Source organism: Epinephelus lanceolatus, chromosome 5, assembly GCF_041903045.1.
Source record: "Epinephelus lanceolatus isolate andai-2023 chromosome 5, ASM4190304v1, whole genome shotgun sequence".
Taxonomy (NCBI): domain Eukaryota; kingdom Metazoa; phylum Chordata; class Actinopteri; order Perciformes; family Serranidae; genus Epinephelus; species Epinephelus lanceolatus.
In genome coordinates this window covers 49,378,879-49,402,012 of record NC_135738.1, presented here as the reverse complement: position 1 = coordinate 49,402,012, position 23,134 = coordinate 49,378,879, and the positions used below count along the sequence as shown (strand labels likewise).

General features: G+C 40.5%; 1 protein-coding gene across 1 annotated transcript in view; it reads right to left on the bottom strand.

Moving 5' to 3' along the window:
* The window catches only part of pard6a (par-6 family cell polarity regulator alpha), a 124,132-nt gene that overhangs the window by 63,884 nt on the left and 37,114 nt on the right, over positions 1–23,134 (bottom strand). The window lies entirely within an intron of this gene.

The window sequence follows — 23,134 nt, the reverse complement described above, 5'->3', positions numbered from 1 at the left end:
CATACACACAAAGACAACGTAAAGCATAAACGTTACAGAGAATGAAAGAAAGTAATAGAAATTAAAGGACAGAGAGAAAAAAGGGCATACTTAGAAAGAGTAGAAAACTGCCATAGTCAGCAAAACAAACACACCAAACTGCCTTGACTTGGGCTGCTTTTACACTACCATGCCCAATTCCGATTTGTTGCCTATATCCAATTTTTCCTGACTGCTGTTCACATGTTCTATTCACTTTATTTTTCACAGAGACACGGAGGCAAAACAGAACGCAGCCAGCTTCCGTTTTTTTGTGCAGCACTTCAGGTCCAGCACTCTTGACCACTGTGTAAATGTCCCACGGAATTTGCTACAGTGACATTACTGCGCGCATTGAAATGTTTACATTACTGAAAGCAATTTTAAGGACTAACTTTAAATATTTGAAGTTAATCGTTAACCCTTTATGACCTACCATAGAGCAAGTCCGCCAGAGCATATCTTTACAATTTTACCTGCTGTAGGGCCATTTTTTGGAGTATTTGAATATGCTATACATCAATACAACCCTTAAATCCCAAATTGTAATAATTTGTGTGGACATATGTCCATACTAATGAAAGAAATTGCTAAAAAGTGCAATAAACCAGTAAAAAAATGAAAATCGTTTTTGTTTTTACACATATTTTTCTAAATACAGAAATATCATGGCTGTATCCCTCCAAATTGTAAATGTAAAAAAGTTGCACAAAATCCTTTCAAACCACAGAAAATTTATTTTGAGTGTTTTCATAACTTAATTTTTGAGATACACTCATTTTTATAAAATGTGACAAAAACGAAAGTTAAATGCACATTGTGCACAATTAGCAAAAATACAACATGTACATCAAAATAAAATATTTACAATAGAACAACCAAAGTTCAAAGTCAAACATTACTTTTCAATAGCACCAGGGGAGCTGTGATAGGTCTAGTGACAGTTCCTGTCCACGATGAGCAATATTTTGCGAGTGTGTGGTGAGTGTCTGGTGTGTGTGTGTGTGTGTGTGTGTGTGTGTGTGTCTAAGTGTTGTTGTGAAAGAGTAAAATACAAAACGAGAGCGAGAGCGAGTGTGTGACTGCAAGCTGAGAGAAATATTTACCGCGGAAGAAAGAGAGGAATTTCCCGGGAAATGACGTCACTCCTTGTTGCCGCGGGTAGTGTCGCGAGAAAGACACACAAGAAAATAACGTGACAGTTCATGCTCACAACGTGATGACGTTTAGTCCAACATTGGAAGTGCTGTGAATACCCGCGATCAGGATTATAATGTTTTTGTTCTTAGCGCTTTTTACTGTTTTTCTACAAACCTGTCAGTGCAAGGAAACAGCACTCTGGGACATGATGAATGCATGGTAAGTTAGAGTAACTCCTCCGGTTTTAAATGCAAAAAGAATTATTGCTCTATCTTATTTGGTTGCAATTCTACCCAGATTTAAAAATCAATATGCAAATGGGATCGTGGGCGCTCCCGCCGGTTTTAAAGGGTTAAAGAATAAATCACCTGGAAAGCTGGCGCTGCTCCACATAATTTAAAAGGTAACTTAGCCTACACAGAGTGGTGGAAATGTCCGTGCAGCTGCAAACGGGTGCGGCTGGATGATTGATAGGTACATGCTGATTCGGGTGCTATCAGAGCCAATCCGCGCATCACTATGGCTTAATAATCAACTCAGTCAATAAAAACAACTTGTCCTGTGTTAGGAGTGTATGTCGCTGACAGAAAAAAAGAAAGAAAAATAAAAAAGATGTAAATATATATAGGGCGGCACGGTGGTGTGGTGGTTAGCACTGTCGCCTCACAGCAAGAGGGTTCCCGATTCGATCCCGGGTGTGGGAGCCCTTCTGTGCGGAGTTTGCATGTTCTCCCCGTGTCAGCGTGGGTTCTCTCCGGGCACTCCGGCTTCCTCCCACAGTCCAAAGACATGCAGATTGGGGATTAGGTTAATTGGTAACTCTAAATTGTCTGTAGGTGTGAATGTGAGCGTGAATGGTTGTCTGTCTCTATGTGTCAGCCCTGCAATAGTCTGGCGACCTGTCCAGGGTGTACCCTGCCTCTCTCCCACTGTCAGCTGGGATAGGCCCCCCGCGACCCTCAAGAGGATGAAGCGGTTAGAAGATGGATGGATGGATGGATCTGATAGAGAGGGATTCTGTGGAAAGACTGTTAGGTTATTTCAATTCCATACGTCAGAACTAGATCGAGGTGATGGTTAAAACAGTGGGTGTGTTTATGTACACTGTGACTGAAGCCAATGGAGTCTAATAATGAGATAAAAGCAGTGGCGAGGGAGTCATTCTCAATGTCAACATGAATGTTAAAATCACCTACAATAATAACTTTATCTGATTTAAGAACTAACACAAATTCAGAATATGGGCCAGGAGCACGGTACACTATAACAAATAAAAGTGGCTGTGAGGTTTTCCAGGTCAGATGTAAAAGACTAAGAACAAGGCTTTCAAAGGAATTATAATCTAGTTTAGGTTTAGGGCTGATTAACGGAATAGAGTTAAAAATGGCTGCACTTGGCTCCATCCATCCATCCATCCATCCATCCATTCTCCCTAACTGCTTATCCTGTGTTCCCAGCTGTCATGTGGAAAGAAGCAGGGTACACCCTGGACAGATCACCTGATCATCACAGGGCTAACACACAGAGATGGACAGCCAGTCATGCTCACATTTACACCTACAGGCAATTTTAAGTCACTAATTGACTTAACCGGTACTAACAGACAACCCACGCAGACATGGTGAGAACATGCAAACTCCACACAGAAGGGACCCATGCCCACGTACCCAAGAATAGTGTCACCAAATCCGTATCTAACCAAATGTCTCCCCTTTTGTTCCTGGGTTCTGATGTTTAGTAATGTCCAGAAAGTGTTTTGCAGAACATCATTATATCACAGTGAAGGTGGCCTTTTACCTTCTTAATATAAAATGTCATTACTTCATCATTGTGCGCTATTAAACATTTGTGTGAAATGTTGTCATAATTAGCATATGAATTCTTGAGATATAGCCAAGAATATGTTTTGTTATGCCACAGCGACCTTAGCCTTTGACCTTGCCCACCAAGATCTAATCAGTTCATTGCCGAGTCCAGGAGGATGTTTGTGCCAAATGTAAAGAAATTCCCTGAACGGGACATATGGTCAGACAGTCGTACTGACTTGTGGATGGACAGACCGATGGGTGGACAACCAGAAATCACAATGCCTCCAACCACGGCTATCACCAGCACAGAGGCATTAAAAACCCTCATCATCATCGGTTATTCATTTTCGATCATACATTGTAGCCCATGTGCAGGTGGGTCATCGACCTGGCTGATTGTTTTGAGAAACAAACGTTAGCAGCACGGCAAGCATTAGCAGTGTCCCGGTACATAGCATTAGTAGCCGGCTCCTCCTCCGCTGTATCCCGGCAGCAGCGTTAGCAGCAGAGAAGCCGGACTTGCTCCAACGGTCTGCTGGAAAACCGAAGATCAAGGACGCGGCGACGCGGCCCTGCCACGGCAGCCACCCGTGGGCAAACAAATCTATCTCCAGCGTGCCGCTGTCCAGCAACCTCGAATCTGTAGGGGAGGGGGGGCAGACACGATTCTTACATACGGCGCCTTTAAGCTAGCAGCTGTCTTGATTCTCAACAACAATCGGGGCCTGCTAAGTAGCAGATTAGCACTGTTACATCATGAATTATTCAAGATACAGAGACACAGCAAGAGAAGGTGCTCCGACAGACAACAGTGCATTAGTCTGTTATACAATAATCAGTCAAATTCACATGATAGAAGAACTAAGCGTGTGTAGAAGATATGAAGAGTTTTATCCCAGCAGCCAGTGAATAAATGAATGAATGACTTTATTTCGAACCAAAGTTTAAAACAATGTTGTGATAACAAAAAACAAACAAACAAAAAAAAAAACAGAAATGTTCGAAAAGGAGTAGGTAGAAGTAAAACTTGAAAGTTCCTACCCGTCTTTCACTTTTCTTCTATTAACTTACACCAATTTTTGCATATATTTTCTCTATTAACTTAAATTATTTGCACAATTCTTACATGTATATATAGTTACATACAAGTATATAGTTTACAACCCAATTTTATAATTATATTACATTCCTAAATTATTTACAACTAGTCCATACCCATTGAGTGCAGAGTTGCCCATGTACAGTTTCACATGGTGTGTGTTTGAGATACAGGTCATAGGAAATTGCAGATTAAATAGTCAACTGAACCCATTAAGAAGAGCAATGTATTCAGACAGAGTTTTTGTGAATTTGATAGAACGATTGCTCTGCTACAGCTGATGTCCGTTTGAGGTGGATACATATATTAACGTGCATGTGCAGTAACTCATGGGGTGAATACATACAATTCAATTAAAAGCGACTTTGTAAAAGAATAAACTTATAGTGTAATTTTTGGAAAAAGTAGCTTTGTCACCTTCTACCTATGCCAGTCCTCAATGCCTATGTGCAGTTTCACATAGATTGACCACGTCAGTGAGTAGAAAAACATGGGACAGACAGAATATGAATGAATGACAGAATAACACACTGACACATTCCGTGATTATGTACAGCATACCATAACATGACTTAGTCTTACCAAAAATTAGAAAACAAAAAACAAAACAAAAAAAAAAAACATTTGGCCACAGGGGGAGCCAAAGTGATCGGTCGCATTTTAGCCATTTTTAAGCATTTTTCTGTTGTTATAGCACCACCCAATTGCCAATTAGAGTTAAATTTCTCCAGTCACATTGAGGCATCCTGTTCTACATATCTACCAAGTTTAGTAAAAATCGAAATGGCAGTTAGGCCTAGATAAGAAATTAGCTCTCTAGCACCCCCATTTTGTTTGATCGGGTCAATAATGGGGGGGTCCCCTCAGATTATGTGTGGTCATATGCCTACAAAGTTGCGTGGTGATCGGTGAAATCCTTGAGATGTTATACACCTTTATGTGATGAACCACGCCCTATTCATTGCCCTATAGAAGCTCAGTTTCAGTAAATTTTCCAACTTTTGCCAAGAGGGAACTTTAGATATTGGTCCCTAGATTATGTTCACCGAGTTTCATGCAGATCTGTCAAACTTCCTAGGAGGAGATCGATTTTAAGTGTTTTTCCAAAAAATTCAAAAGGGCGGAAAATCTATATAACCAGAAGTTGTGGGTTCTTGAGGGTAATTTGTTCCTCGTGAGGAGAGGCATCTCTTTGCAAAGTTTTATGTCTGTACGACATATGCCATTCAATATTTGCAATTTCAATCGGTTGCTATAGCGCCCCCCTTTGGCCAATTGATGTAATATTGCTTCATCATTCGCATCCTCCCATTACCCTCTACCACTGTGCTAAATTTCACATGGATTGACCAAGTCAGTGAGGAGAAAAACATGGAACAGACACACACAGACACACCGACAGACACACAAGCCGTTTCTCAATATGCGTTCTTGTGCGGACTTGTGTTCTTGTGGACTTGTGACACATCATCAGTCACAGCCAGTACTGTTCCAATTCAAAGTACACATCTAGCCAAGTTCAGTCCAAATTCCCGGATGTGTTCTCACAACACCCATTTCACCGGGGATGCATCGGAGCAGACTTGTGTGGACTTCAGACAGCCAGGTATCCCAGCATGCATTTCGCAACGATCATCGGAAAATGACAAGTAAGGGAAAGGCGCACAATTGTAAGCCATAATTACCGATATGTTACTGTTGTTTTGTCACAGAACGTAGTGTTTTCATGCGTAGTTTAAATGTCAGACCCATGGTTTTAATATAGAGCCCAGTTGAATGTGAGGTCCGCTAGATGACAACGGTGTCAGCGCTCATGTGTTTATGAGCGCTGACACCGCTGTCATCTAGCGGTGTCAGCGCTCATAGATAATAAACGTGTGTATGAGCTCCTAGGCTGCCCCAGAGAGCAGCCTCTCTCGGGTAGTCCATTTGAAATTCGTGGCTGATATCTCTGTAGTGGTTAAATATGAAATGTAATTCGTTTGGGGTATGTCTAATGGGCAACATTCAGTCTCAGTATAAGATATATTCTTATATTATTAAATGTTGTAACATGTTATCGTTCTTTGCATTCTTTTGCTTATTTAGGCCTATGTGTTTTTACCATTCAATAATAATTTTAAGAATTTATTGTAATTTATTTATGTATTTAAAGATTGTCTTTATTGTAGTATTTATTCAACAGCATTTTAAATATTGATTATCTGATATGAATTGTATACCTGATGTCTGAAGTGTGGCTGAATAAACTTTTCCTCTGAACATCTGACCTGTTTGATCCATTTATATTGGTGAGGATAGACTAAATGAGAAACTACTGTCAGTATAATCCAGTACAGTTCAACACCACCACAATCTACAACTCAACACTTCAATAAAATGTTAGACTTAATACAATACTAAACTGCTTTTGTTTTTTCTAGGTGTACCAAGTAAACTGTCAACTCTCCATAAAAATGTAGACAGAAAGCGTAATGATGAGACAAATGCAGCGATGGACAGTAACTAAGTATATTTACTCAAGGAGCTACTGTACTTAAGCAGGGTATCTGCAGGTTTCAGTAAGTTAAATGTAAGACTTTTTAAGACCTTTTTAATGCCACCTTGAATGGAATTTAAGACCGAAAAAACTATAAATATAAGCGATGGTTGGGGGATCCCGCTGTATTATAACCAGTGCTTAATTTGTAAAATTAGAAGTGGGGGAACACTTTTTTTAAGCGGCACCAGAGCCGCTTCACTGTGCAACTCTGAATGGAATGGTTGTGACATCTAGTGTTGTCACGGTACCAAAATTGGGACCCACAGTACGATACCAGTGAAAGTATCACGGTTCTGAGCAGTATCATGATACCACAGCAAAAATGAGGCAGATGTGCCTTTGTCATTTATAAAAAGATAAATCACTTTTCTATAATACATCAATGATATTTCAATGGAATAAATTACTTATTGACTTATTCATAGAAAAACAGCATCAATAAGTAATTAACATAGGGGGGATTGAAATAAAATAAATAAATAAAATAAAAATCAACCAGCCACCCTCCTCCCCTGACAAGTAAAGAACAGTCCCTTCATAAGTAAAGAACAGTCCCTAAAGTGCGGTGAGGTTTGTGGGCCGTTACCTGCCACAGAGAGAAATGTGAACGGCAGTTATGACGCCAACAAAAGAGGAAATTAGGCTACTGGACCTGGGGTCGGATTCCTCTGTTGCTGCCACTAAGCCGTTATTTTGCGCCGCAGAGCCGCCGTAGGCTATTTGACCACCGTATTCCTGTCTGTGACCCCCGTTCAACCCACAACCTGCATGATTCGCCTTTCGTTTCTGCTGCTGGTTGAAATCTGGACTCGCACTGCGTGCTGAATGATTTATTTTGCTGGCACAAAACTATTTTTAGTCGCAAATGCGAGTAAAATGCTCGCACGTAGAGCTCTGTGGAAAACAAATCACTGCCGACAAGTAAAAAGTCATAAATAATAACTTTCACTGCTCAAAGATACTCACATGTCTGGAAAACAAACCACTACAGCAGCATATTGAGTGCCAGGTGGCCAGCGCGCGCTGTTAAGCCCTTTTCACACAGAGCGTGCAAAGTGCAGACCTCCGCTGACGAACCCATTCATTGTGTATGTGCTACCGCCAGCGTGCGCCGTTATTGGACGGCGCATGGATACTCACAGAAAAGTGCCGCAAGAATAAAAAAAAGAAAAGAAATAAAGTCAGATTAAATATTCCTTCTGCAACAATTTTAAGACCTTTTTAGTAATGAATTTAAGACCAATTTGAGACATTTCTAATGAATTTAAGACATTTTCAGGCTTTACTTTTAGAAACATGAATTTAAGACTTTTTAAGATTTTTCAAGGATCTGCGGGTACCCTGTTAAGTACAAATTTGATGTACTTTGGGTATTTCCATTTACTTAGAGGGAAATACTGTACATTCTACTCAAGCTACATTTATTTGATAGCTATAGTTACTTTTCAGATAGTTTGTTTTATATGTTGTAAGTTTCATATTTACAAGTTGCTGTGTGTTGTCATAGATTAGACTAGTACACCAGTGACAGGTGTTAAAATTAGTTCTACCATGACAACATTTAAATGCTGCTCACATGTAGCCGATGTTGATCAATTAATACTCAATACATATTCATGTATATGATGATTACAACACTTGAAATTGGGTCTCTCTGCATCATGAGTACTTTGAACTTTTAATTTTAAGTAGGCCTACATTTTGCTGACAATACCCAGATACTTTTACTCAAGTGAGATTTGGTATGCAGCACTTTTACTTCTGACTGAGTTTTTGTTCTTTGTTGTGATATTCCTGGGTACTTTGTCCACAACTGAACAAACATATCGAACAGACATGCAAGCAGTGCACGTCTCATCCTCATCCTCCGCTGTCTTTCTGGGATCTGCCTCCTCAGCTGGGCAGCCTCCTTCTCAGCCCGCAGGTACAGCAATCCTGCTGCAATAATTGCGCCAAGACGCCTTCTCCGATCCATGTCTGTTATTGATTTTTGATTTCCATCTCGCCAATGCTCACGATCACAATAACCACCAACTCTCCACAAACTTTTCGCCCCGCACTTGACTTTTGATTATAATCAGAAGCCAGCTGCGGGGAAAAGGTTTTAAAAGACATTTTATGAAAATATTTTGGCTATTTATGTTTTTGTATGTCAGTTATATATGTTGAAACATTAAAAACATATACATATACATATTAATTTCTTACAATGTCTATGCAAAGACGCAGGACTGGGCTGTGTTTATATTGTTTTATTCTAAATACATGTATACAACACAGTACAACAGCCAAGGCGAGCGGAGGTGGTGACATCATCAAGTTCGCTGCTGTTCCAAAAGCAGAAATGACTGTACTCCCGTCCTCCCGTCCTCCCGTTCTCCTGTTCTTGGGAAGTCCGGACTCTCGCATGAACTTGCCAAGTCCGAACTTGCCAAGTCCACAAGTCCGAACTGCCGAACTTGAGTATTGAGAAACGGCTACAGACAGAGTTTTCATCCTTATATAGTAAGATTGCCTGATCGCGACTAATTGAGCTGTCCACGATCATTTTAGATTCCAAAATCAAGGAAATCAGGAAAGACATGGAAAAAGAGAGCTTGGCTTTCTAGATCTTACTACTCTTGGGCAGGTTCTTCTGTTTCATTATGCAAGTGCAGGGAGGATATGGTTGAGTGAGAGAGAGTGACGGTGGAAGAACTCAGAGCAGACAGGTGTTCAGGTGTTGGCAGTCAGATTAGACAGAGAAATTCACGGTTAAGTTGTCTAGCGGTAGTAAATGAACAGTGTAGTTTTAACTTTGTCTCTGAATAAATGTGGCAGCTCCTCAGACAGAAAGCTAAATTGGTAAAGTGATTTGAACCACATTTTTAATACATTAGGTAGGCCTACACACCAGCTAAAGAACCAGGTATTTCAACTAAATCTGTGCAGTAGAGCAAAAGGCGAAATATTGGTTCAGCAAACTATTTAAAGACGGCCACTATTTTGCCAAAAATCATATCATTCATTTTTATTGATGAGAGGCCACTGAAATTAACAAAATGGATTTAGGTGTAACTGCAAAGCCAAACACAACAGCACCACTGTGTGACATAAAATGAAAAGAAAAAGACAATGAAATTGTTATTCCCAATTATTTGTGTGACAGTCAACTAAAATTTCATGCTCATGACAGCCCTAGCTGCAGTACCAGTATGACCAGGTGTTAGAGCCCAACGGTAACTTTGGCTATGATAAAAGACACCTTGGGTTTCACCATAGGCTGCATAAAATAATGGATATAAATACCATGTTGTCATCCATTGGTTTGTGGACTCCTGTTTGGAAACCTTCTGTTTTTGGTGCCAGAAGAGACCATAGTTGGATGGGGTGGAACTAGGGAGGAGTGAAGGGGGGGATCTGAGGATGCTCAAGGAAGCATAATTTAATAAATGAACATCATGCTGTACTGAAGACAACTTGAAACCAGCGAATGAAGACGACTTGAAACCAGGGATGCAAACAGGTGTATGGTCAAAAAGGAGAGAGCTTGTTGAAGTGAAATTCTTAACATTAAAATACACAAACACTAATTTGGAGGAATATTGTGTATTCCAAAACAGAACAAATCCATTGAGCCATCATGACCATCTCGCTAGAGGTACAAATCTTTATACATGTCTTCATGTTCTTTACATTGAAAGCAGGTAGATTGGCCTACTACAAATAACATGTCAGTTTCAAACTGAGAGCCATCTGACCATCCTGGGGCAAGTGCCCCTAAGTGTTGGATAATAGTTTTTACATCTGGACTGTAAATAACAATAAATAAAAGTAAATAATGATAGAAAAAATTTTAAAAAAATTGAACATTAAAATACACTAACACTCAATTTCCCTTATTCTGCAAATGAACAAAGTTGAATGTTTCAGCAAAACTACCAAAACAGAGTGCAGTTCATCCAACCCCTTTCCACAATTTATTTTTTTAATACCAGCTACAAGGTACTTGCTCACTCTGGAATTATATAAAATGCGGAATGTTTATGGAATGTTTGCTTTGTTGGGCATGAAAATGACAACCTTAAAAATAGCCAGAGGCCACTGTATTAGTTAATCTGTCTATATATATATATATATATATGTATGTATATATATATACAGTACAGGCCAAAAGTTTGGACACACCTTCTCATTCAATGCGTTTTCTTTATTTTCATGACTATTTACATTGTAGATTCTCACTGAAGGCATCAAAACTATGAATGAACACATGTGGAGTTATGTACTTAACAAAAAAAGGTGAAATAACTGAAAACATGTTTTATATTTTAGTTTCTTCAAAATAGCCACCCTTTGCTCTGATTACTGCTTTGCACACTCTTGGCATTCTCTCCATGAGCTTCAAGAGTTAGTCACCTGAAATGGTTTTCCAACAGTCTTGAAGGAGTTCCCAGAGGTGTTTAGCACTTGTTGACCCCTTTGCCTTCACTCTGCGGTCCAGCTCACCCCAAACCATCTCGACTGGGTTCAGGTCCAGTGACTGTGGAGGCCAGGTCATCTGCCGCAGCACTCCATCACTCTCCTTCTTGGTCAAATAGCCCTTACACAGCCTGGAGGTGTGTTTGGGGTCATTGTCCTGTTGAAAAAGAAATGATCGTCCAACTAAACGCAAACCGGATGGGATGGCATGTCGCTGCAGGATGCTGTGGTAGCCATGCTGGTTCAGTGTGCCTTCAATTTTGAATAAATCCCCAACAGTGTCACCAGCAAAACACCCCCACACCATCACACCTCCTCCTCCATGCTTCACAGTGGGAACCAGGCATGTGGAATCCATCCGTTCACCTTTTCTGCGTCTCACAAAGACACGGCGGTTGGAACCAAAGATCTCAAATTTGGACTCATCAGACCAAAGCACAGATTTCCACTGGTCTAATGTCCATTCCTTGTGTTTCTTGGCCCAAACAAATCTCTTCTGCTTGTTGGCTCTCCTTAGCAGTGGTTTCCTAGCAGCTATTTGACCATGAAGGCCTGATTCGTGCAGTCTCCTCTTAACAGTTGTTCTAGAGATGGGTCTGCTGCTAGAACTCTGTGTGGCATTCATCTGGTGTCTGATCTGAGCTGCTGTTAACTTGCGATTTCTGAGGCTGGTGACTCGCATGAACTTATCCTCAGAAGCAGAGGTGACTCTTGGTCTTCCTTTCCTGGGTCAGTCCTCATGTGTGCCAGTTTCGTTGTAGCGCTTGATGGTTTTTGCGACTCCACTTGGGGACACATTTAAAGTTTTTGCAATTTTCCGGACTGACTGACCTTCATTTCTTAAAGTAATGATGGCCACTCATTTTTCTTTAGTTAGCTGATTGGTTCTTGCCATAATATGAATTTTAACAGTTGTCTAATAGGGCTGTCGGCTGTGTGTTAACCTGACTTCTGCACAACACAACTGATGGTCCCAACCCCATTGATAAAGCAAGAAATTCCACTAACTAACCCTGATAAGGCACACCTGTGAAGTGGAAACCATTTCAGGTGACTACCTCTTAAAGCTCATCGAGAGAATGCCAAGAGTGTGCAAAGCAGTAATCAGAGCAAAGGGTGGCTATTTTGAAGAAACTAGAATATAAAACATGTTTTCAGTTATTTCACCTTTTTTGTTAAGTACATAACTCCACGTGTTCATTCATAGTTTTGATGCCTTCAGTGAGAATCTACAATGTAAATAGTCATGAAAATAAAGAAAACGCATTGAATGAGAAGGTGTGTCCAAACTTTTGGCCTGTACTGTATATATATATATATATATATATATATAGATATATATATATATATATATATATGTATATATATACAGGGTTCAAACTTAACTTTTTGGCTTACTAGTCAAGTGGCTAGTAAGCTTTAAAAATTTTTTTCACTAGCCAAAAATCATAAATAGCATTTTAGTATATTTTCAATGTGTTATTACTATAATAAACTTGAGCAATTCTCAAAATACAATATTAGCATAATTTTGTTAAGGAATGAGTCAAATTTGATTGTTAAAAATACTTTATTAAAACATACTTAATAAGCTTTACATTAAATGTATCAACTCATTGTTATATACTGGCGCATCTCCATAAATCACAATATTGTGAAAAACTTCAATATTTTTGGTCAGTTATTTCTAGGGCTGTACCCAAATATTTGGATATTCGTTTCTATGGGTAGGTATTCGTTATGAAAATTTGGTATTCAATATTCGTTTTTTTATTTACTTTTTTTTAATTATTATTTTTTTTTTTTTTTTTTTGTTTTTAATATTTTTCTGGTGTTAAATGTAGTCTTTTGTTGTTGGTAAATGTAGGTTAAATGTATGTTAAAATGTGTGAAAATATAGTAGACCTATCCTACCAACTGAGCTTGTGCGCACGGCAGGCTTGAGCGCATCCATCTGAGGCTGTGGATCAATGCCATGTTTTACCACTTTATCACTATTCCCTCTAACTTGTAGCTGTTTTTTCGTTATCTTTTGAATTTAATATGAATTATGGAACCGTTTTTGTCAATGTTTGTTTCCCCCGTTTTGTACAATAAATTGTTTAAAGTTTCAACAAGTTTCTTTTGGAGTACGTGGCAAACGGCCGCGGACTGTCACCTGCTCAATGCATCAGTACCTTCGGATGCCATGACAGTAATAGCCAATAATGTCATACATCATTTACGGACCGATTTAACAGACGATCACTGCTGAACGACCCACAGGTCCATTTGCGGGTCCCGCGGGTTACGGGTTGACCCGCGCATCACTACTCAGCTCAGTCTATAAATGCTGTACACAACAGTAGATATTATATTCTATTCAGGCCGGCAGAACCAGCAGTGCATCGGCTCTACAGTGCACGGCACTGCTGATTAACCATTTTATTGCAGAGTGTCTGCCAGCAACCAATTACTTGCAGAGGCTTCCTACAACTTGTTTCAACGGTTTCGATTTAATCAGAAGACAAATTAAACAGGATGACTAGCCAATGTGAAAATCAAAAGAAAGCACAGAATAGTGTACTGAAGGAGACTGTTGTGCCATCACATCTTTTTTTGTGGTTTGAGAGCAAAGATCCGGTCGCTGGAGTGCTTCGCAAGGAGTCTTTGAAACGAGCCGAGCCTGGCATAAAACCAGAGAGAGCAGGCAGCACGGCCACAGCACCCCCTTATCAGCCTTTCTAGGGCGTGGAAATGGCGGACCGCTGATCTCCAACTGCACGCTCATGTTCTAGCTCCCACTTTGCGGCATGTTGTGGGCTTGAAGATCTGTTGTACGACACCGGCGCGCAACCAATGACATCACATAGCCTACACACAGCCAGGGGCAGGAGGAACAACAATAATAGTAGTTTGGCCCTATTTTTTTCACTCGCCAGAGTGGCTGTTTAGATGACTTCATTTACTGGCCAAAGGGTTAAAATTAGTCGCCTCTGGCGACTGCTAATTTTGATCCCTGTGTATATATATATATATATATATATATATATGTATAGGATGCAGTATATGCATGGATTTGTCAGCATTTCATAAGCAACTGTTTCAAAATTACTTTACAAATACATTACATTTATTGCCATTGAAGTCTACCAAACCAACGAGCCGACCAAAAATGTGGAAAGAATAAATGAATGAATGAAAATTAAAGTAAAGAAGTTGCATATAACAAGCCATTTTACTTTCACTGTCACAGTGCTGGTATGCTAAGATCTGAATGATGAGTACATATTTCACAGTACAGGATTGATTTTAAGAATCTTTTATTTGTTTTTAAAGCACTGCATGAACTAGCACCAGATTATATTTAAGAACTCCTCACTCTCTATTCCACCTCTCGTCCCCTCAGATCCACTGACAAATCACTGCTTTCCATCCCACTTACAAAGTTAAAAACCAGAGGTGACAGAGCTTTTTCAGTTGTTGGTCCGAAACTGTGGAACAGCCTGCCACAACAATCTCTCTGCCATCATGAGAACATTTTGTTTGATATTCATCTTTTCATTGAATTTGCTCAAGGCAAACTCTACTGTCTAGGTTGATTATTTTTCTTGGTTGTGTATACTTGTATCCATTGTAAAGCACTTTGGTCAACAATTGTTGTTTTTAAAAGTGTCTATAAATAAAGTTGACTTGACTTGACTTGTTAGCCAAATAGTTAAAGAACCTCCATTAATCACGCAATTTAAATGTGAAAAGTCTCACTGACTGACCGTCACCTGTGTGTATGCAGAGAAGGAGAGGGGCGGAGGGAGCAAAGCTGTGGAAACATCCTGCACTCCAGCATACTATCATGCATTTAAATAACTTATTAGATGGATATATATAGAGAAAGGCGACGTTTAGAGAGCAAACCCAAATAAGCAACTCCACTTTAGAAACAAACCCAAAGTCGCGGCTAATAAACAGACTTGACAACCCTGCCCTACGCGTAGTAATCTTTGATCCAGCAGCACATCATCCAAATGAAAACAAGTGGTTCACGGTTGTGCACACACTACACAGTTGTTTTGTGCGCAGCATTGTCGTCTGCTCATTTTGTTTGTGTTAGTGTAATTATTAACCAGAATCTTACACGTCCACTCCAAATCAGAGCCGATGCCGATACCGATTATTATGAAACAAAGATACCGATCGCTGATATTTACAACTGACTTGTAAAAACCATGGTTGACACAGAATTAGAAAAATAAACACTCTTTGTCAAGTAAACAAATGAATGGAAAGATATAAATGTACTCCCTGAGGTTTAAAGTACTGTAAAAAGTAAAACACTGAACAGTAAATGTACAACAATGAACAGCAGATGAAAATTAAAAGTGCAGGGAGCTGCCCATAGCATTTTTAAAAGTTCTAAAAATATATCCCAATAACCCCCGTGGCCCTACCCCTGCATTTGCGCGTTCCCACGAGGGGTAGTGGTGTCCCAGTTCCTTTTTGCGTGTAGGGGTAGGGGGCATAACGATGGGTAGTGGGTATGAAACTAGCCCTTCAGAGCGAGGAATTCCAGATGCTGACTTGCCATGGCTACCACCGAACAAGAGACTGGGAAAAAAGTTCATACATAGCTAACGTTACCGTCGTCAGGTTGCTTGTTAGGTAGCTAGCTAGCTCGCACTATCTGGCGTCTGTCATCTGTCCTGTTCTGAAAAATTGTCAGACTTTTCACATTACGATAACACGCCAGCTAGTATAACTATACTGCCTCGTAATGTTAGCAGAAGTCCCCTGTCATCTGTCGTTCATCATACGAAGCATGATAAATGCTGCAAACGCAATCGGTAGGATTAATGAGACTCCATTGTAGATGCCGGCTGCTAATGTAGATGGCTCACAGCTTCCTGTTTAAAATAGTTACGTATGCATGAACTTAATCGATGCTGTGACGTAGTGAGCGGTGTCCCAATTCCAAGGGAAAGATTTCTACCCCTATCCCTCGTTGCTTCATTTTGAGGGCCAAGGGCTAGGGGTAGGGCCAGGGGCTAAGGGGTAGTGGACAAGGGGGGGTATTAGGATTGGGCCTAAGTCATTATACCTTTTCAGTGATGTGTATTTTTAGAAGCGGGATATGCAGACTTGTAGTGGTGCACAACGACACAGTTTAAGTTTAATAGAGCACAGGAAACATATGTCTGTAAGTACAAATGTTTTGCTCTGAGTTTATTTGCTCATGTTATGTAGAGTTGCTCACTTGCACTTTGTTTGTCATTGTAATACCCTTTGCGGCACCCATGCTAATTCCTGTTATATGAAGAGTTCCATTATATGTTAGCATTATGCTAGTGGACCATGTGCTAATTATTTTTCCACATTTGTGGCACTAATGCCAGCTATATTTTCAGTAACTGATGGTTGTAAACTACGCTGAATACTGTATTGGATATGTTTGTGAATTAAAACCTGACGTAGTGTTCTCCTTTTGTGTGTTTCCTTATGTTAAATTCAGACAAAACTGAACTTATTGTTCTTGGCCCCAAACAACTCAGAGACTCTTTATCTGATGATATAGTTTCTCTGGATGGCATTGCTCTGGCCTCTAGCACTACCGTAAGAAACCTCGGAGTCATATTTGACCAAGATCTGTCTTTTAATTCCCATTTAAAAAGGACTGCGTTTTTTCATCTGCGTAAAATTGCGAAACTTAGGCCTACCCGGACCCGAAAAGATGCAGAAAAATTGGTCCACGCTTTTGTTACCTCTAGGCTGGATTACTGTAACTCCCTATTATCTGGTAGCTCTAATGAGTCTTTAAAAACTCTTCAGCTAATTCAGAATGCAGCAGCACGTGTACTAACAGGAACTAAGAAACAAGATCATATTTCTCCTGTTTTAGCTTCTCTGCACTGGCTCCCTGTAAAATCCAGAATTGAATTTAAAATCCTACTCTTAGAAAGCTTTAAATGGTCAGCCTCTGTCATATCTGAGAGAGCTCATAGTGCCATATTATCCCACTAGAACACTGTGCTCTGAAAATGCAGGGTTACTCGTGGTCCCTAAAGTCACCAAAAGTAGATCAAGAGCCAGAGCCTTCAGCTATCAGGCTCCTCTCCTGTGGAATCATCTTCCTGTTGCGGTCCGGGAGGCAGACATTTAAGACTTAGACTTAAGACTTTCCTTTTTGATAAAGCTTATAGTTAGGGCTGACTCAGGCTTGCCTTGTACCAGCCCCTAGTTTGGCTGACTTAGGCCTAGTCTGCCGGAGGACCTCCTATAATACACCGAGCACCTTCTCTCTCTCTCTCTCTCTCTCTCTCTCTCTCTCTCTCTCTCTCTCTCCTTTGCTAACACTCATGTCCTGTTACTGCATCTCGGTAACTCCGCTGTACTGCATGTCACTAACTCGGCTTCTTCTCCGGAGCCTTTGTGCTCCACTGTCTCGAAGGTTAAGTTACATTGCAGCTGTGCCTGGATAGTGTGACGTGTGTGGTTGTGTTGCTGCTGTGGTCCTACCTGATGTCCCCTGCTGCTGTTATCATTAGTCATACTTCTACTGTTATTATACACATGATTATTGTCACATATGTATACTATCAGATATTAATATATACTTTCAACATATTGTACCACAATAGCTGTAATTAAAATTATAATATTATTACTTTAATTAATTGTTATTGTAATTGTTGTTGTAAGCTACTGTCATTGCCGTCTGTCCTGCATCTCTCTCTGTCTCTCTCTCTGTCTTATTGTGTCATATGGATTACTGTTAATTTATTATGTTGATCTGTTCTGTACGGCATCTATTGCACGTCTGTCCATCCTGGAGGAGGGATGCCTCCTCAGTTGCTCTTCCTGAGGTTTCTACTATTTTTTTTCCCCGTTAAAGGGTTTTTTGGGGAGGAGTTTTTCCTTATCCGCTGCGAGGGTCCTAAGGACAGAGAATTTTCACATATTGAAATTTTTGATTTCAATGAATGATTTATTTTCTCACTGTGTAACTACTTAATACATTTTAAACATAGCATACTGTATTTGTAGTGATCCATAATTCAACAAACTGGGCCCCGTTTCCCAGTTTCGATGTACCAAATATTATATCAAAAATGACGCTATGACTTTTACAGAACATCTGCTTATCTATTTGAAGCCTAGTCCACACATACATGGGTATTTCATAAAAACAACGCTTTAAAACTAAATTTCGGTCCAGATGAGCGTTTTGGCACCATTTCAGGAAAAATCCCCGTCCTAATATGTCTGAAGCATATCACATCAAAAATGACTTATATGCGCATCCAGTTATAAACAAGGAGACTAATAATGAAGCAGAGAAACGTGATTGCTACGCACCGATAATGCACTTCTTACTGCAACATTTATAACAGCATACATGTTTGTTTGTCTTTTTCTGCAGAGACACAGAGTGTGTGTTGATTGGGTTCCTCTTTATTTTTTCCTCAAGGACATCTCTGAGGAAAAAACAAAACAAAAAAAAAAAAAAAACAATAGGAAAACTTTTCCAGGTCGGATAACCATGATGTTTCCCCGCAGTGTTCTAACCCCTTCCCTATACCCGGGCTTATTTTGCCCCACAGAGAGCTCTGTGCTTCAGAGCCCTGTCTGCTGTAAGGCAGCCATAATCTCGTCTACAATGAAGCAAGCAGAGACTTGATCACCTATATAGCAATTTGATCAATTTGTCAAATATCTGTCAGATATTCAATATATAGTGGTAGGGTACAGCCTGTAGCCTCGTCAGAAAAAACATATCCTCAGTTAGTTAGCTCCATTACATAAATGAATGAATGAATAAATAAATAAATAAATAAATCTATATATTCATAATATACAATATTCATTATGATTTTTCATGAAGTTAATTCTAAACTAATGATGTAATTTGCGCAAGGAGTCTAGAAGTGAATTATACTGCAACTGTCCATTTAAAAAGCATAATTTTGGATAAAAATTGGCTAATCGGCTAAAGCTAAAACTGACAGGATGAATGGAGCGCATCACTAAGGGACAGCTTACCAGTGGTTCAGACCACCCTTCTTAAGATAGACCTTTCAGAAGATATATCTTCACTAAGGAGACTCTGGGAAACAGCCTGTAAGCTTAAGTGAGAACTTAATATACAACTTAAGCCTAGTTCACATTACAAGATTTTCACTGCAATTTTGACGTTGCAGGGGATCTTGAGAGCCACCTTGGGTCGGAGGTGAGTCAGCAGATAGTCTACCACGACGAGTCCTCATGTGTAAACAAGCCAACGAGCAAGTCACCCCCTCGTCTGTGACTGGGACTGGATATCTGGCATGCTAGAAAACTGGAGAAGTCTGACACAACTGACAAAGAGCATCAGACAATGAGAGGCGGAATACGTCCCACGTCAGCACGCAGGAGGACAGAAGAAATGTGAGGAGGACAAGTCACAGGGTTGCCACTTGCCAGGTCCACTTAATAGCCGCAACTTTGGGCTTGTTTCTAAAGTGGAGTTGCTTATTTGGGCTTGCTCTCTAAACATCACCTTTCTAAGTTATTTAAACGCTTTTGGGCTTGTTTCCATAGCCCTGGTTGCTTGTTTCTCTCCCAAGATCTGGCAACACTGACAAGCCAGCAAGCAACAACAACAATGGCGGCATCCACAGGATCACAGGAAGCGCGTTGTGTTTGGACCCAGGCCCTGGAGGCAGATCTGATTCAACACTGGGAAGAATATTCATGCCTTTACTATGTGTCATCCCCAAGTTTGGTGACGTCACCGCTTTATGTGGGGCTCTGTCGGTGAGGGCTCGGTGGAGAAATCTTGTGGTGTGTACACAGGTTGTAACACAGTTGGCAAGACTCCCGCAGACAGAAACACATGTCGCTAGGTATGAACACTCAAAAGATTACAATAGTCTCTGCGATGCAAAATCAGGGTGAAAATCGTGTAATGTGAACTAGGCTTGACAATGCATGTAGCTCTACGAAGGCTCTGGGAAACTGGGCCCAGATGAATTTGTTTGTTGACTACGTGGCTCTTGTCCAGGTCCCTATTTCCTTCAACCTATCTCCATACACTACAGATTTTGAATCAGTGGGTGCCAGTTAGATTGTATCCATCTTCAGTTGCTCATGCTAATCAATTGTGGTTTATATTTTGTAGGATATATACGTGCCGGTGTAAGCTCCAATGTTTGCATACTGTAACCGGGTCACAAACTGTTCTCTCTCCTGCCCTCTGGCAGGAGATACAGGAGCTTAAAGTCACGCACACACAGACTCAAAAACAGTTTTTACCAGTGGGCCATTGGGCTGATAAATCAATGCATATGACATCATTTTGCTTGTCAGGTGCAATCCACTACTTATTAAATAGTGCAATCTACAACCTATTAAGTGCAGTCCACTATATATCTAACACAGTTTGATACAAGCCTATTTTTTTTTTTCAATACTATTTATTTCCAATTTTATGAATGATTGTATTGTCTGTTTTTACTTGGTTGTTTTATTAACTAGTTGGCACCTGATCCTAATCTCCTTGTATAATCTTAGTACAATGACAATAAAGACTTTCTATTCTATTCTAATATTTCAGTATAAACAGTAAGCCACTCACGTTCTGTTGTATAATAAATAGTTCACAGCATTTTTATTCTAAAAGGTAAACTGCATTAATAAATTAATGAATTCAAAATTACCTTAGGCATACTTTACACTACATGGTTCAAGTGACCCAGTTCTGATTTTTTCCTCTCAAGTGGCACAGATCGGATCTGTAACATGAATGTGTAAACAGGAAAAAAAAAACGCATGATATCGGATATTGCCAGATCGGATTCAGGCCTCCTTCATATGTGGAAATATATCAGATATGAATCACATATCTGCCAATAGGTCTGTAATCTAAACAGATCGGATATTTCCTGGCAATCCACGCTGTACGTCATGAATAATGCGACGACAGCGCATTTTGATGACGTGCTCATGAGCGAGGGAAAGGAAGGAAAGCCGAATAAATTGCACGTCAATCAAAAACTATGAACCAAAAAAAGCACAATCTATCCCGAGTGAGACAAACTGCTTGATCCCCATCTCCAGTGTACCAGCAGAGAACCTGCAGAACCGAATCAGCGAAAAACACACTGGGCTACACAGCCTCTCTACCTGAGCAGCTGAAGCTGCGGCTCACACCCTCGACACACAGACGGTGCTTCTGCATGCCAGCCAAACATGTGCGCAACTGTGAGAAATAAATATGTGAGGTGTACGCTGCTTTTCTAGCTTTTTTTATTTATTTTTCTTTCTTTCTTTCTGTCAGCGACATACACTCCTAATACAGGATGGGTTGTTTTATTGACTGAGTTGATTATTAAGCCATAGTCATGCACGGATCGGCTCTGATAGCACCCGAATCAGCATGTACGCATCAAACATCCAGCTGCACCCATCTGCAGCTTCACAGACATTTCCACCGCTCTGTGTAGGCTAAGTTACCTTTTAAATTATGTGGAGCAGCGCCAGCTTTCCGGGTGATTTATTCTTCAACGATTAACTTCAGATATTTAAAGTTAGTCCTTAAAATTGCTTTCAGTAATGTAAACATTTCCATGCGCACAGTAATGTCACTGTAGCAAATACCGTGTGACATTTACACAGTGGTCAAGAGTGCTGGACCGGAAGTGTCGCACAAAAAACTGGAAGCTGGCTGCGTTCTGTTTTGCCTCCATGTGTCCGTGAAAAATAAGGTGAACAGAACATGTAAACAACAGTCAGGAAAAATCGGATATAGGCAACAAATCGGAATTGGGCATCAAGACATGGTAGTGTAAAGGCAGCCTTACAGTCTCCTGTGTTCCTAAGAATAACATGAGGAGAAGGCAAAATGCTCCGTGGCTCAGCTGTGTTGCTTTTTACGTTATGCCAGCAGCAGAGCTGCAAGGAGCTCCTCTTGCCATTCAATCCATGGAAAGTCTAGACACTGAGCAGGCCAGGCGCATGGTATTTGAGGGGAAAATGGCTGAACATAGAGTTATTCCAAGTTAGTTGCTTGGAACTGCTGCCTTTTGTGAATATGACTTGCAAGATAACTCTATCGCATCCGTGCTGGAGACTGTCCAGGTGATGCACTTTCCTCACAGTTGAGTTCCGCCTCTCACATTCCATCACATTATTAACAAGATAGGTTATCAATTTTTGACATTTGTGAATCGATTATTTCCCCAGCCCTAATTCACACACGCTTTCACACACTGGTGGCCGACGCTAATGTGCAAGGTGCCACCTGCTACTGAGTTTAAATGCAATCACACACTGATGGCCATCAGGAGCAATTTGGGGTTCAGTATCTTTCCCAAGGACACTTTGACATGCAAACAGGAGGAGCTGGGGATCGAACCACTAATCTTCCGATTAGTGGACAACCTGCTCTGCCTACCCAAACCTTTAATGGACCTTTAGTTTAGCTGATATTGTTTCGACAACTGCTGTTTCCAAGGTTACAAATGAATTTGTAAAGCCCAATAGAATAAGGATTTGTCCCTCAGACTGTGACCTCTAACACCAGATATAGCAAACTCTGAGGTGATGGGTTTACAATAGGATTGCAGCAATATTCTGGTTTCAAGGTAAACCATGATATTAAAGTTATCATACCAGGTGCATCTACGATATTGGAAAAAAAATGCAACTGAATGCTGAATCTCTCCTTTATTTTATCTATTTTCAAAGGGGAGACTTTTTACACATACTTCCATTAACAGATTGATTGATTCATCTTCTAACCGCTTCATCCTCTTGAGGGTCGCGGGGGGGCTGGAGCCTATCCCAGCTGACATTGGGCAAGAGGCAGGGTACACCCTGGACAGGTCACCAGACTATCGCAGGGCTGACACATAGAGACAAACAACCATTCACGCTCACATTCACACCTACGGACAATTTAGAGTTATCAATTAACCTAGTCCCCAATCTGCATGTCTTTGGACTGTGGGAGGAAGCCGGAGTGCCCAGAGAGAACCCACGCTGACAAGGGGAGAACATGCACAGAAGAGCTCCCACACCCGGGATCGAACCGGCAACCCTCTTGCTGTGAGGCGA